The 15427-nt window shown below is 41.3% G+C and overlaps 4 pseudogenes; 3 read left to right on the top strand and 1 right to left on the bottom strand.

The window, feature by feature from the left end:
* Positions 1-2218: 2218 nt before the first annotated feature.
* LOC132529939 (hsc70-interacting protein-like) lies at positions 2219-7614 on the bottom strand (annotated as a pseudogene).
* Positions 7615-8523: 909 nt separating this feature from the next.
* On the top strand, positions 8524-9188 carry LOC132529238 (cytochrome c oxidase subunit 2-like; annotated as a pseudogene).
* Positions 9189-9435: 247 nt separating this feature from the next.
* Positions 9436-10113, top strand: LOC132529941 (ATP synthase subunit a-like; annotated as a pseudogene).
* LOC132529942 (NADH-ubiquinone oxidoreductase chain 5-like) lies at positions 10113-15279 on the top strand (annotated as a pseudogene).
* The last annotated feature ends 148 nt before the right edge of the window (positions 15280-15427 follow it).

Raw genomic sequence — 15427 nt, forward strand, 5'->3', positions numbered from 1 at the left:
GAATATAGCACAAGGCCACATACAGTATAGGTAAAGTGAGTGATGGAAAGGTTGAGAAAAGGATATGAGTGTGGAATATGTGTGTGTGTATGTGCTGTATGTGTTATCTTGGGCTGGCAGACAAGCACAGATGAACCCAACCAGAGGTGCAACGGGAAAGATCAGGTTCAGGTCTGGCCTCATGGCCCACAGTGTCATTCTTTCCTCTGCCCATTTCTTGACCTCCTGCTTGCTCACCCTTCGCAGGCTGCCTGGAGACCCAGTGGTCTGCGGCCCAGTGGGTTTCCTGAGCCTAGTTTGACCCAAAGTCAAGTGTCAGCAAAGCATGTCACCCCTCTCCACTCCCACATACCTAGCTCTCCATCAGGCTGGCTGGGGCCTCCTCCATCAGAGAGGGGACTCTGGGAGTGAAGACCTGCTTAGCCTGCAATGGTCTAGCCCTAGCCTTCCAAAGCACAATGATAACACCTTTCCATGCCCCCTTAGATCCGTCCCACATTACTTCCTATGGGTTTTCTCACAGGGAGATTGACAGGAAGCTCTGGGCTGGTTGTTTACCTCTGATATACTATTAATATTGTTGAAAACATTTCTTCAAATGATGGCTTTCCATGTATTTAGGGATCAATCAGGCCCCCTAACCTAATCTTGGATTAACCATCACACACCAGGGGTACACATACATGACAGAAAATAAATAAAAATGAATGAATTCTATTTTTGAGAGTTTGAAACCTTCCAACTTAATAGGAAACAGAGTGGAAATGGGAATGATATCCTCTTGTTCCTTCAAACATCTCTGTGTCTTAGGGTCTTATAGAAAGCAGATTCAAAATAGATGCTTATTGGATTGATTAGTTCAAAAGAAACAATAACAACATTCCCTTTTTCTAAAATTCCAGACTCGATTTTGGAACCAGCCAACTCCCCTTTGGAAATCCAACAGAAAAAAAAGTAATTCATTGAAAAAATAATAATAGGTTCCTTCAGGAGACAACTCCTCTGAGAGGAGGCATGTATCTTGCTCCAGCTGGTACTTTCACATGTATGTGATTTCTTAAATCATTCAAGACATAATGACAAAAATGCCATTGACCTTTTCCTTTCTGCTAAGGTCACAAGAAAATGGCCTTGGAGATAAACTCTAGAAACTTTTCTCTCATACGACTATTAGTGTTCTTTTTTTTAATCTCTGAAAGACCTAGGACAGATTTTAGAACTTAGATACCTTCTGTCAAATTGCAGTCTAACAAGATTACAGGTTAGTCTTGGGTCTCAAGTCACATGTTATAAAGATGTGAAGGTCATCATTTGGAAGAAATACAGTTTGTAATATGTACTCTGATAGTAATCTCCCTGGGGCCCCAAAATATGATGGTAACTACTTCATAGGGTTGGTGAGTGGATGATGCAATGTGCAGGGATTGGCACGCAATGTGCAGGGATTGGCACACAATGTAGTACCCAATCAATGACTGTGGTAACAGTGGTTATCACCCTTTAAATATAAATAAAAAGAAGAGGAAAGGTAACTCGCCAATAATCATTTGAAAGGTAAATGCAGATTTAAACCAAAATCAGATACCACTTTTCAGCCACGCCAGCATAGTACTAAGAGTTAGAAAAATTGTGAAGCAATGGGAAAGCCCACCCACTGCTAGTAGGAATATAAATTAATACAACCAAATTGGAAAGGAGTTCTACATTATCTTGAAAAGTTGAACATACACATCCTCCATGACCCAGAAATGCCATTCCTAGGTACATGCCCTACAGACATTTTGTGTATAACGCCTCAGCGATCATGAGTAAGAATGTTTGTAGCAGTGTCATTTATCATACCAAAGAGTTAGAAACAATCCTATGCCCACTGAGCTTAGATAAATAAACAGTGGTATATATACACAAGAGAATAGTATATAGCAGGAAAAGCAAATGAACTGTAGTTGCTGAATTCACATTTAATTTTACTTTATTTTTTTAAATTGTTTGAAGTTTTTAATTTCTAGTCGGAAAACATTATCTGAATGAATACCCTAATGGCAAACCACTGTAAAATATTTCAGCTGCATTTGGGGCAGAGGGGTAGGGATTATCCTCAAGGCACCCCAGCTTTCTTCATGAGAAGGTCAGAGGTACACGGTTTGTATTACTGTGACATCCATTAGGTGATCTAAGTTGCTTTACCTTCAGCAGGGGCTTTATTTGTCAGAGGGCATTATGCTTGACCTCCAAATTTGGCCAACAACTTACTGATGAGATTCATAACCTTCGGGTTGCTCTGATATGTTGACATATTTGCTGGGTTCTGAGCCACATCCTGGAAGGCCACCATAACTTCTGGATCCTGCATGGCTGCAAGAACCTCTGGATCACTAAGAATTTCATTGAGCCCAGGCATTCCTGCCATTCCAGGCATGCCCCCCCCCCATTCCAGGCATTCCTCCAGGAAAATTACCAGGATTCCACCAAGAAACCACCTGGAAAAGAGCCATACTGAGTTCCTGACTGTCGTCTGGCTTCTTCCTCCCTCTGGGCTCTCTCATGTTCTTCCCGAGCCTTCTTGACACTTTCTACTCTTTCTTTGATCTCTCTCCCTTCACGTTTTCGCTCATGCTTTCTCCGACGTTCAGCAATTTTCTGGGCCCTTGGTTGAACTTCTTTCAGCATTGCACTAGCGTCTTCAACATAATCCAGCTTACAGCCAAGGGCAAGATCATGGGCAGCTTCTTCCCAATGGTCCAAAAGTCTGTGCGTTTTCCCTCGCCATTTGTATGGCTGAGCTGAATCGGGATCTATTTCAATAGCTCTGTCACAGTCTCGGATGGCAGCGTTTGGCTTCTGTAATTTGAGGAAGACACTTGCTCTCTTGGCATACAGAATGGCCAAACGAGGATTTAGCTTGATGGCATCTGTGAACAAGTCATGGCTTTCTGTAGTTCACCATCATTTAAGGCATCAACGGCAGCCACTGTTTTATCATTTGCCTGATCCGTCATCTCCTCAGTTATCTCTACATTTTCATCTCCCATTTCTGGAGGGGCATCAGTGTCTGGTTCATTCACACCTTCATTGTCAATTTCTAGATCACTTTCCTCACTTGATGGTTCATCTGTCTTTATGTTTTCCTCCACCTTCTTACTATCTGTTTTTTCTTCCTTGGTATTTGCTTCCAATTTAGTTTTATGAGTAGCAGGTGGTATTTTACTCCCCCATGCTCTCTACCCACTCCCTCAGGAAGCACATTTCCTCGGTGTGCAGAACACTCGGGTCCTGCTTGCACATTTTCACGAAGGCTCGAGGCTCGCTCACTTTGTGCGGGTCCACTGTCCGAGGCGGCGGGAGGCGGCGGGCGCGGCGGAGGCCGCGGCCAGATTCCAGCAATCAAACATTTTAGAAACACAATGTTGAACTGCAGTATGACTCCATTTTCAAAACAGACAAAACTAAACAATATGCCATTGGGGACACAGACAAAAGCAATGGTTTCTCTGTGAAGATGTTAAGGAATGGGGCTGGGAGGCATTCACTGGGACATTAGGATTTCAAAAGAACTGACGATGTCCTATTTCTTAAACTGGGCGGTGGGTTCAAGAGTATTTTTTTTTCTCTAAATATATTCTCTTGTGTGCACAAAGTATTCCTAATAAACATGAAAATAAATCTTAATATTCACTACAAAAAATCAGTAAGGAATGTGATCAGGTGATCCCCCAAAGAAATCAATAACTAATAAGCTGATTTTTAAATCTTCAAACTTACTAGTAGTCAAATAGTTGTAAAATTTTTTAACATAAAATTTTAAAATGAGTAGTGTTCTTCAGCACTCAGGTTAATGAAGTTATTTTAAAAATAATACTTAATGCCTGTGTTAATGCAATGAGATGGACATAGTTATACTCTGCTGGAAGCGTAAATCAGCACAAGTTTTCTAAAAAGCTGTTTGATGACATATATCAGAAAGCCTTAAAAGTTGTTCCTTTGATTCAGTAATTCCATGAAATCTCAGAAAATCACAAGAGGTTGATTCAAAGATTTAGACTCTATATAGCATTGTACACAAGTAGCCAAAAATGCAAAAACATTTATACATTCATGCAACAAATATTTATTGAGCACCTACTATGTGCCAAGTAGTGTTTGGGGCACCTGCAATACATTGGTGAACAAAATTGACAAAAATCTCTACCCTCATGGAATTTACATTACAGTGGGAGGAGCAGATAATAAATGGTAAACTTAGTAAATAAAGTATAATAGTACATGAGAAAATAATAGACGCTGTGAAAAAAAAAAAGACAAAGCAGAGCAAGATAAGAGCAATCAGGAGTGGCTGGAGGCAAGACAAAAAGGAACAGTTTGCTTCATTAAGAAGATGACGCCTGAGCACAAGATTCTAAGGAGGTGAGAAATCTGGGTAGTGGGTCTTTGGGCATTCCAGGCAGAGGGAACAGCTAGTGCAAAGGCCCAGGGGCACAGCTTGTCTGACAATTAGAAAAACAGTAGGGAGTCCAGTGGGGCTGGTGTGGCCTGGGCAGGGAGAAGAATAGGAGATGAAGCCAGAGAGGTAAGAGTTGGGGGCAACCTTGAAGGGCCTCAAAGGCCATCATAAGGATGTAAGCTTTTACTCTTAGCAAAATGGGGAGCTCTTGCAATGTTTGGAGCAGAGAGCTATGATGTGACTTATATTTTTAAAAGTTCAAACAATAGATCAATGACTAAATAAATTACGGTAAGTCTTTGCTTGTTCAGAGTAGGAGCTCAGAAAATATTTGGAGAACAAATGTATACACTAAAATATCACACAACCATTAAAGATTATAACTGCAATGAATATTCAGGGACATGGAAAAATTCTTATGCATATTAAATGAAAAAAATATGGTTAAAAAATTATGGCTCCAATTTTGGATAGATAGATAGGTATGTAGATAATTGATAGATAATGGAAAGAGAAATAGATTTAAAAAAAAAACTATAGGGAGATACCATCTAATACAAAATGGTTTTAAGTAAATGGTGAAATTACAGGCGTTCTTATAGTATTTGTTGTATTTGGGGTATTTCTGGATTTTTTTTTTTTTTTAAGCAGAGGTCTTCCTAGAAGCCCATATGATTTAAATTTATTTATTTATGGCTGTGTTGGGTCTTTGTTTCTGTGCAAGGGCTTTCTCTAGTTGTGGCAAGCAGGGGCCACTCTTCATCACGGTGCGCGGGCCTCTCACTATCGCGGCCTCTCTTGTTGCGGAGCACAGGCTCCAGACGCGCAGGCTCAGTAATTGTAGCTCACGGGCCCAGTTGCTCCGTGGCATGTGGGATCTTCCCAGACCAGCGCTCGAACGCGTGTACCCTACATTAGCAGGCAGATTCTCAACCACTGCACCACCAGGGAAGCCCTATTTCTGGATTTTTTAAGAATAATAATGTATTACTTTCATAATCATAAAAAAAATAAATTTATATTTTTAAAACCTACCATAAGCATATGGTATTCTTTGTAATTTCTATGCTGAATGTCAGGAAACATATCCATCGATCAAAATTATTAGATTTTTTTCTGGGTTCCTGGGAAAATGGAAGGTATTTGATATTCATTGGCTGAATTTAACGGCAGGCAGCCTGCAGTTCATCAGTGAGGCTGTCACCAGTAGTTCAATAAATCCATTGGAATCACTACAGAAGAATTCTAATGGGATCATGGAAACAATTTGGCTGGTAGAAAACAAATGATTAAAAAGTCATTACATTATCTACACAGGCAGGAGAATTGCCTAATTTAACCACGAAAGTCACTACAAAAGACCAAAATAATTACACTGTAAATGGATACCCCAAATAAGGGAATCATTTGATTTTAATGATATCCAGAGAGAAAATTATAGGTGCAGGGTGAGTTTGCCAGAGCTGCGTAGAACAGCTCATTAGCGCCTTCACTGGATTCAATCGACTGCTCATTTGAATCTGAGGCGCCCAGTCCCCCTCATGGGAGCCCCTTCTTGTTAATTTCATTTTGGTGTCTGGGTCTGATGTCTTCAGATGCCTGAGTCTCACTGAAGGCATGCCAGAGGACAGATGAGAAGTATCTCCTTTTAAGTTCCTACCAGGCTCAGTTTGTAGCAGCATATCAGCCTCTGTGGCCAAGAACATGTTGAACCACCAGAAACATGTAATAATTTGGTCCATGAGGCATATGGAGTGATGAACCAAAAAAGAGTCCTTAAGAGAACCAAAAGAGGGATTCCCATGAAACATTTGCAAAGCTCCCAGAAACATGCTTTCTCTCCCTCAAGGGAAGGTTCCATGTCCACTATTTCCTGAGGGGCTGGAGGGTGCCCTGTGTTCAATAGAATCTTCAGATCCAAAGTGTCTTACCCAGCAAAGGTGGCTGCAGAATTAAATTGTTGCTCATTTATTTAATCATCTGACAGATATTCATTGAATTCCTACCAGGTATCATTTGAGGATGAATAAGTCCCTGCACTAAAAAGCGAATCATTGGGGGCTTCCCTGGTGGCGCAGTGGTTGAGAGTGCGACTGCCGATGCAGGGGACGTGGGTTCGTGCCCCGGTCCGGGAGGATCCCACGTGCTGCGGAGCGGCTGGGCCCGTGAGCCCTGGCCGCTGAGCCTGTGCATCTGGAGCCTGTGCTCCGCAACGGGAGAGGCCACAGCAGTGAGAGGCCCGCGTATCGCAAAAAAAAAAAAAAAAAAAAAGTTTGAAAAAAAAAAGCGTGAATCATTCAGGGACTTCCCTGGTGGTGCAGTGGTTAAGAATCCACCTGCCAATGGAGGGGACACGGGTTCGAGCCCTGGTCCAGGAAGATCCCACATGCCGCAGAGCTACTAAGCCCATGCACCACAACTACTGAGCCTGCACTCTAGAGCCCGCGAGTCACAACTACTGAGCCCGCATGCCACAACGACTGAAGCCCGCGCACCTAGAGCCCATGCTCCACAACACGAGAAGACATCACAGTGAGAAGCCCACGCACCTCAACGAAGAGTAGCCCCCGTTTGCTGCAACTAGAGAAAGCCTGCGTGCAGCAAGACCCAATGCAGCCAAAAATAAATAAATAAATAATTTTTTTTTAAGTGAATCGTTTAGAAAGGAAAGCAGACAATAGCAAAGATCAATAAAACTAAAAGCTGGTTCTTTGAGACGATAAACAAAACTGATAAGCCAGACTCATCAAGAAAAAAAGGGAGAAGACTCAAATCAATACAATGAAAAATGAAAAAGGAGAAGTAACAACTGACACTGCAGAAATACAAAGGATCATGAGAGATTACTACAAGCAACTATATGCCAATAAAATGGACAACCTGGAAGAAATGGACGAATTCTTAGAAATGCACAACCTTCCAAGACTGAACAAGGAAGAAATAGAAAATATGAGCAGACCAATCACAAGCACTGAAATTGAAACTGTGATTAAAAATCTTCCAGCAAACAAAAGCCCAGGACCAGATGGCTTCACAGGTGAATTCTATCAAACATTTAGAGAAGAGCTAACACCTATCCTCAAACTCTTCCAAAATATAGCAGAGAAGGAACACTCACACTCATTCTACAAGGCCACCATCACCCTACCTGGGTTTGGGATGATCTCACACATTGCACCTTACTACTCAGGAAAAAAAGAGCCTTTCGGATATATGGGTATGGTATGAGCTATAATATCAATTGGGTTCTCAGGTTTTATTGTATAGGCCCATCACATATTCACAGTAGGTATGGACATTGATACGCGAGCATACTTTACATCAGCTACTATAATTATTGCCATCCCTACAGGGGTAAAAGTATTTAGCTGATTGGCAACATTCCACGGAGGCAATATTCAATGATCACCGGCCCTGATGTGAGCCTTGGGTTTCATTTTCCTTTTCACAGTCGGTGGACTAACAGGTATTGTCCTAGCTAATTCATCATTAGACACTGTACTTCATGATACCTACTATGTAGTCACACACTTTCACTATGTGCTCTCAATGGGAGCTATCATAGGAGGATTTGTACACTGATTTCCACTATTCTCAGGGTGTACACTCAACTTGACATGAGCAAAAATTCACTTTGTGATCATATTCGTGGGTGTCAACATAACCTTCTTCCCACAACATTTCCTAGGCTAATCTGGCATGCCTCGATGATACTCTGACTATCCAGACACCTGTACAACATGGAATACCATCTCATCAACAGGCTCATTCATCTCATTAACAGCGGTCATACTGAGTCTTCATTATCTGAGAAGCATTCACATCCAAACGAGAAGTATTAGCAGTAGAGCTTACTATCACAAATTTAGAATGACTAAATGGATGTCCTCCACCATATCATACATTCGACGAACCAACCTACATGAATCTAAAATAGTCAAGAAAGGAAGGAATCAAACCCTCTCTTACCGGTTTCAAGCCAACATCATAGCCACTATGTCTTTCTTCATGAACTAGGCATCAGTAAAATTTTATATAACTTTGTCAAAGTTAAGTCACAAGTGAAAATATTGTATATCTCTATGGCATACCCCTTCCAACTAGGTTTTCAAGATGCAACATCACCCATCATAGAAGAACTGCTACATTTTCACGACCACACACTAATAATTGTTTTCCTAATTAGCTCCTTAGTCCTCTATATCATTACACTAATACTTACAACTAAGTTAACACATACTAGCACAACAGATGCCCAAGAGGTGGAGACTATTTGGACTATCCTGCCGGCCATTATCTTAATCTTAATCGCCCTGCCATCATTACGAACTCTTTATATGGTAGATGAAATCAACAGCCCATCTCTTACTGTAAAAACTATAGGCCATGAATGATACTGAAGCTATGAATACACTGACTACAAAGACCTAAACTTTGATTCCTATATAATCCCAACACCAGACCTAAAACCAGGAGAACTACGACTACTAGGAGTAGATACCGAGTAATTTTACCTATAGAGATAACAATCCGAGTACTAATTTCCTCCGAAGACATACTACACTCATGAGCCATAGCCTCCTTGGGCCTAAAGACAGACGCAATCCCAGGGCACCTACACCAAACAACCCTAATATCAACATGACCAGGCTTGTTCTACGGACAGTGTTCAGAGATCTGTGGGTCAAACCACAGCTTCATGCCAATTGTTCTTGAACTAGTGCCCCTAAAATACTTCAAGAAATGATCAGCGTCTACACTATAAACTCATTAAGAAGCTAGATTAGCATTAACCTTTTAAGTTAAAAATTGAGAGCCAAAGTTCTCCTTGATGACATGCCACAACTAGATATATCAACATTTGTTACTATTTCATCTATATTTTTAACACTATTTATTATATTTCAACTAAAAATCTCAAAGCACATCTACTACCCCAACCCAAAATCAACACTCACTAAAATACAAAAACAACATGCCCCTTGAGAAACAGTACGGACGAAACTCTATTTGCCCCTTTCGTAACCCCAGTAATAGGCATCCCTGTAGTCATCCTGATCGTTATAGTCCCAAGTATTCTATCCCCAACATCAAAATGACTAATTAATAATCGCATAATCTCCCTTCAACAGTGATTAATTCAACTCACATCAAAACAAATAATAGGTATTCATAATCACAAAGGACAAACCTGATCGCTAATACTAATATCACTCATTCTAGTTATCGGCTCAACCAATCTCCTCGGACTATTACCCCACTCATTTATACCCACCACACAGCTCCCAGTAAATGTAGGAATAGCCTTCCCTCTATGAGCCAGTGCCATCATTACGGGCCTCCGTAATAAAACAAAAGCATCCCCAGCCCACTTCTTACCACAAGGCACACCCACTTTCCTCATCCCTGTGCTAGTAATTATCGAAACTATTAGCCTATTCAGCCAGCCAGTAGCACTGGCAGTACGACTAACAGCCAATATTACGGCAGGCCACTTACTAATACACCTAATCGGGGAGACAACCCTCGTGCTAGTAAGCACCAGCACATTCACAGCTCTTATTACATTTACTGTTCTCACCCTACTCACCATCCTTGAATTTGCTGTCACTATAATTCAAGCCTATGTATTTACCCTCTTAGTAAGCTTATACCTGCACGACAACACATAATGACCCACCAAACCCACACGTATCACATAGTAAACCCCAGTCCCTGACCCCTCACAGGAGCTCTTTCAGCACTTCTCGTAACGTGAGGCCTAATCATGTGATTCCACTTCAACTCAATAGTTCTTCTAATACTGGGCCTACTAACTAATATTCTAACAGTATATCAATGATGACAAGACGTCATTCGAGAAAGCACTTTCCAAGGCCACCACACACCAACCGTCCAAAAGGGACTTCGATACAGGATAACCTTATTTATCGTCTCAGAAGTCCTACTTTTTACCAGCTTTTTTTGAGCCTTCTACCACTCAAGCCTCGCCCCCCACTCCTGAACTAGGTGGATGCTGGCCACCAACAGGCACTCACCCCTTAAACCCCCTAGAAGTACCACTCCTTAACACTTCTGTGCTATTAGCCTCTGGTGTATCCATTACCTGAGCCCATCATAGCCTTATAGAAGGAAATCACAAGCACATACTCCAAGCCCTTTTTATTATAATTGCCCTCGGTGTTTATTTTACACTCCTAGAAACGTCAGAGTATCACGAAGCCCCCTTTACAATCTCAGATGGAGTCTATAGATCAACTTTGTTCGAAGCACAGGATTCCACGGACTGCAGGTAATTATTGGATCTACTTTTCTTATTGTTTGTTTCCTGTGCCAACTAAAATGCCACTTCACACCCACCCACCACTTCGGCTTCGAAGCTGCTGCTTGATGCTGACATTCTGTAGATGTTGTATGACTATTTCTTTACGTATCTACCTATTGATGAGGCTCAGAGTCCTTTTAGTATTAATTAGTACAACTGACTTCCAACCTGCTAGTTTCGGTACACCCCGAAAAAGAACAATAAATCTAATACTGACCTTATTAACAGACACAATACTAGCCTCATTACTCCTACTTATCGCCTTCTGACTTCCTCAACTAAACCCTACGCAGAAAAAATAAGTCCCTACGAATGCGGATTTGACCCTATAGGATCCGCCTGCTTACCCTTTCCATAAAATTTTTCCTAGTAGCAATCACTTTCCTTCTTTTTGACCTAGAAATTGCCCTCCTACTACCCCTCCCCTGAGCAACGCAAGCAACCTAAAAACAATACTTATCATAGCCCTATTTTTAATTTCATTAATAGCAATTAGCCTGGCCTACGAATGAACTCAAAAGGGGTTGGAATGAGCTGAATATGGTATTTAGTTTAAAATAAAACAGTGATTTCGACTCCTTAGATTACGGCTAAACTCATAACTACCAAGTGTCCCTAGTACATCTAAACATTATTATAGCTTTCACTATATCCCTTGTAGGGTTACTGATATACCGGTCCCACCTAATATCCTCACTACTTTGCCTGGAGGGCATGATACTATCACCGTTTATCCTAGCAGCCCTGACAATCTTAAACTCACATTCCACCTTAGCCAGCATAATACCAATCATCCTACTGGTACTGGCGGCCTGCAAAGCAGCCCTCGGATTAGCCCTATTAGTAAGAGTATCAAACACATGTGGGACCGATTAGGTACAAAACCTCAACCTTCTCCAATGCTAAAATTTATTATCCCCACAATCATATTAATACCTCTAAACTGGCTATCAAAAAGCAACATAATCTGAATTACCTCCACAACCCACAGCCTATTAACTAGCCTTACAAGCCTACTTCTTCTTAACCAATTCAATGACAATAGCCTCAACTACTCATTAATATTCTTCTCTGACTCCCTCTCTGCACCATTACTAATCCTAATATGACTCCTCCCACTAATATTAATAGCCAGCCAATCCCACTTACTCAAAGAATCACTCATCTGAAAAAAACTGTACATCACAATACTAATCATGTTACGGACACTTCTAATCAGAATTCACTGCCACAGAGCTAATCCTATTTTACATTATATTTGAAGCCACGCTAGTCCCTACCCTTATTATTATTATCCGCTGGGATAACCAAACAGAACGACTGAAGGCAGGGGTTTACTTTCTATTCTACACATTAATTGGGTCACTCCCATTGCTAGTGGCATTAACATACGTACAAAACATCATAGGCTCCCTAAATGTCCTAGTACTTCAATATTGGACCCAACCACTATCCAACTCCTGAACCAACATCTTTATGTGATTGGTCTGCATAATAACCTTTATAGTAAAAATGCCCCTCTACGGCCTCCACCTTTGACTACCCAAAGCACATGTAGAAGCCCCCATCGCTTCTAGCCCCCAGTACTACTAAAACTCAGGGGCTATGGCATGCTACGAATCACGTCAATACTCAATCCCCTAACAGAATACATAGCATACCCTTTCCTTATGCTTTCCTTATGGGGAATAATCATAACTAGCTCTATTTGTCTACGTCAAACAGACCTAAAATTCCTCACTGCCTACTCCTCAGTCAGCCATATAGCACTCGTTATTGCAGCTATCCTCATTCAAACCCCTTGAAGTTACAAAGGGGCTACCGCCCTAATAATTGCTCACGGCCTCACGTCGTCTATATTATTTTGCCTAGCAAACTCAAATTATGAGCGAACCCACAGCCAAACTATAATCTTAGCCTGAGGCCTGCAAATTCTCCTCCCACTAATAACCACTTGATGACTATTAGCAAGCCTAACAAACCTGGCCTACCCCCAACTATTAATCTAATCGGAGAACTGTTCGTAGTTATATCAACTTTCTCATGGTCAAATCTCATTATTATCCTAATAGGAACCAATATTGTAATTACAGTCCTATACTCCATGTATATACTAATCACAACACAATGCGGCCAAACGTACACACCATATTGATAATATTATACCTTCCTTCACACGAGAACACGCTCTTATAGCTCTCCATATCCTACCACTTCTACTCCTGTCACTAAACCCTAAAATCATCTTGGGCCCCCTATACTGTAAATATAGTTTAAAAACAAACACTAGATTGTGGATCTAGCAACAGAAGACTAAGACTTCTTATTTACCGAGAAAGTATTGCAGGAACTGCTAATTCATGCCCCCATACCTAATAGTATGGCTTTTTCAAACTTTTAAAAGATGGTAGCTATCCATTGGTCTTAAGAACCAAAAAACTGGTGCAACTCCAAATAAAAGTAATTAACCTATTCCCTTCTTTTGCCTAATCACACTACTAGTACTAATTATTCCAATCATGATAACTAGTACAAACTTCTACAAAAATGATAAATATCTATCATATGTAAAAAATACCATCTTATGTGCTGTCATTACCAGTCTAATCCCAACAATAATATTCCTTCACACAGGCCAGGAAATACTCATTTCAAACTGACACTGAATTACTGTCCAAACACTTAAGTTGACACTTATTAGCTTCAAAATAGGTTATTTCTCAATTATATTCATACCAGTGGCATTGTTTATCACATGATCTATCATAGAATTCTCAATATGATATATACATTCAGATCCTTACATCAACCAGTTCTTCAAGTATCTACTCTTCTTCATCACCATACTAATCCTTGTTACAGCCAACAACCTCTTCCAACTTTTTATTGGATGAGAAGGGGTAGGAATCATATCCTTCCTGCTCATCGGATGATGACATGGACGAACAGACGCAAACGCAGCTGCTCTTCAAGCAATCTTATATAACCGCATAGGAGATACCGGATTCATTATATCAATGGCATGATTTTTATCCAACATAAATGCATGTGACCTACAACAAATTTTCATACTCGACTTAAGCCCTTTAAACCTCCCCCTCACAGGACTCCTACTAGCCGCAGCCGGAAAATCAGCCCAATTTGGACTTCACCCCTGACTCCCCTCAGCAATGGAAGGTCCGACCCCAGTCTTGGCCCTACTCCACTCAAGCACAATAGTTGTAGCGGGAATTTTCCTACTTATCCGATTTTACCCTTTAACAGAAAACAACAGACTCATTCAAACAATAACGTTTTGCCTAGGAGCCCTTACCACCCTATTCACAGCCATATGTGCTCTCACCCAAAATGACATTAAAAAAATTATTGCCTTCTCTACCTCAAGCCAATTAGGTCTAATGGTAGTAACAATCGGTATTAACCAACCTCATCTAGCATTTTTACATATTTGCACACATGCTTTCTTTAAAGCCATACTATTAATGTGCTCTGGATCCATTATTCACAACCTAAACAACGAGCAGGACATTCGAACAATGGGAGGCTTATTCAAGACCTTACCCATCACTGCAACAGCCGTTATCATTGGATGTCTAGCGCTAACGGGAATACCTTTTCTCACCGGTTTTTACTCTAAAGACCTAATTATCGAAACCGCCACCACGTCTTCTACCAACGCCTGAGCCCTGTTAATAACTAACCGCTACCTCCCTCACAGCCATCTGTAGCACTCGCAATATCTTCTTCACACTACTGGGACAGCCCCACTTCTCTCCTTCAGCTCCTATCAATGAAAACAACCCCCTCTTAGTTAACTCCATCAAACGCCTGTTAATCGGAAGTATTTTTTGCTGGCTTCGTCATCTCCAACAACATCCCTCCAACAACCATCCCCCTAATAACTATACCTTTGCACTTAAAACTAACTGCCCTTGGGCTTCCCTGGTGGTGCAGTGGTTGGGGGTCCGCCTGCCGATGCAGGGGAGGCGGGTTTGTGGCCCGGTCCGGGAGGATCCCGCATGCAGCAGAGAGGCTGGGCCCGTGGGCCGTGGGCGCTGGGCTTAACGCGTCCGGAGCCTGTGCTCCGCAACGGGAGAGACCGCGGCAGTGAGAGGCCTGCGTACCGCAAAAAAAAAAAAAAAAAAAACAAACCTAACTGCCCTTATTGTAACAGCTATGGGCTTCGTACTAGCACTCAAAATCAATCTTAACACACAAAACTTAAAATATACTCAGCCCTCAAACTCCTCTAAATTCTCCACTCTCCTAGGATATTTCCCCACCATCATACACCGCCTACCTCCCCATCTAAACCTATTAATAAGCCAAAGCTTAGCAACCTCCTTACTAGACTTGATCTGACTAGAAACTGTCCTACCAAAGACTACAGCCTTCATTCAACTAAAATCCTCCACACTAATCTCAAACCAAAAAGGCCTTATTAAACTATACTTTCTATCATTTCTCATTACCATCACCCTCCATATACTCCTAATTTAATTACCCTGAGTAATCGCCATAATAACCACAACACCAATAAATAACGACCAACCAGTAACAATCACCAACCAAGTACCACAGCTGTATAGCGCTGCAATCCCCAAAGCCTCCTCACTAAAAAACCCAGAGTCACCAGTATTGTAAATAACCCAATCCCCCAA

Source organism: Lagenorhynchus albirostris, chromosome 11, assembly GCF_949774975.1.
Source record: "Lagenorhynchus albirostris chromosome 11, mLagAlb1.1, whole genome shotgun sequence".
In the NCBI taxonomy this organism is placed as follows: Eukaryota; Metazoa; Chordata; class Mammalia; order Artiodactyla; family Delphinidae; genus Lagenorhynchus; species Lagenorhynchus albirostris.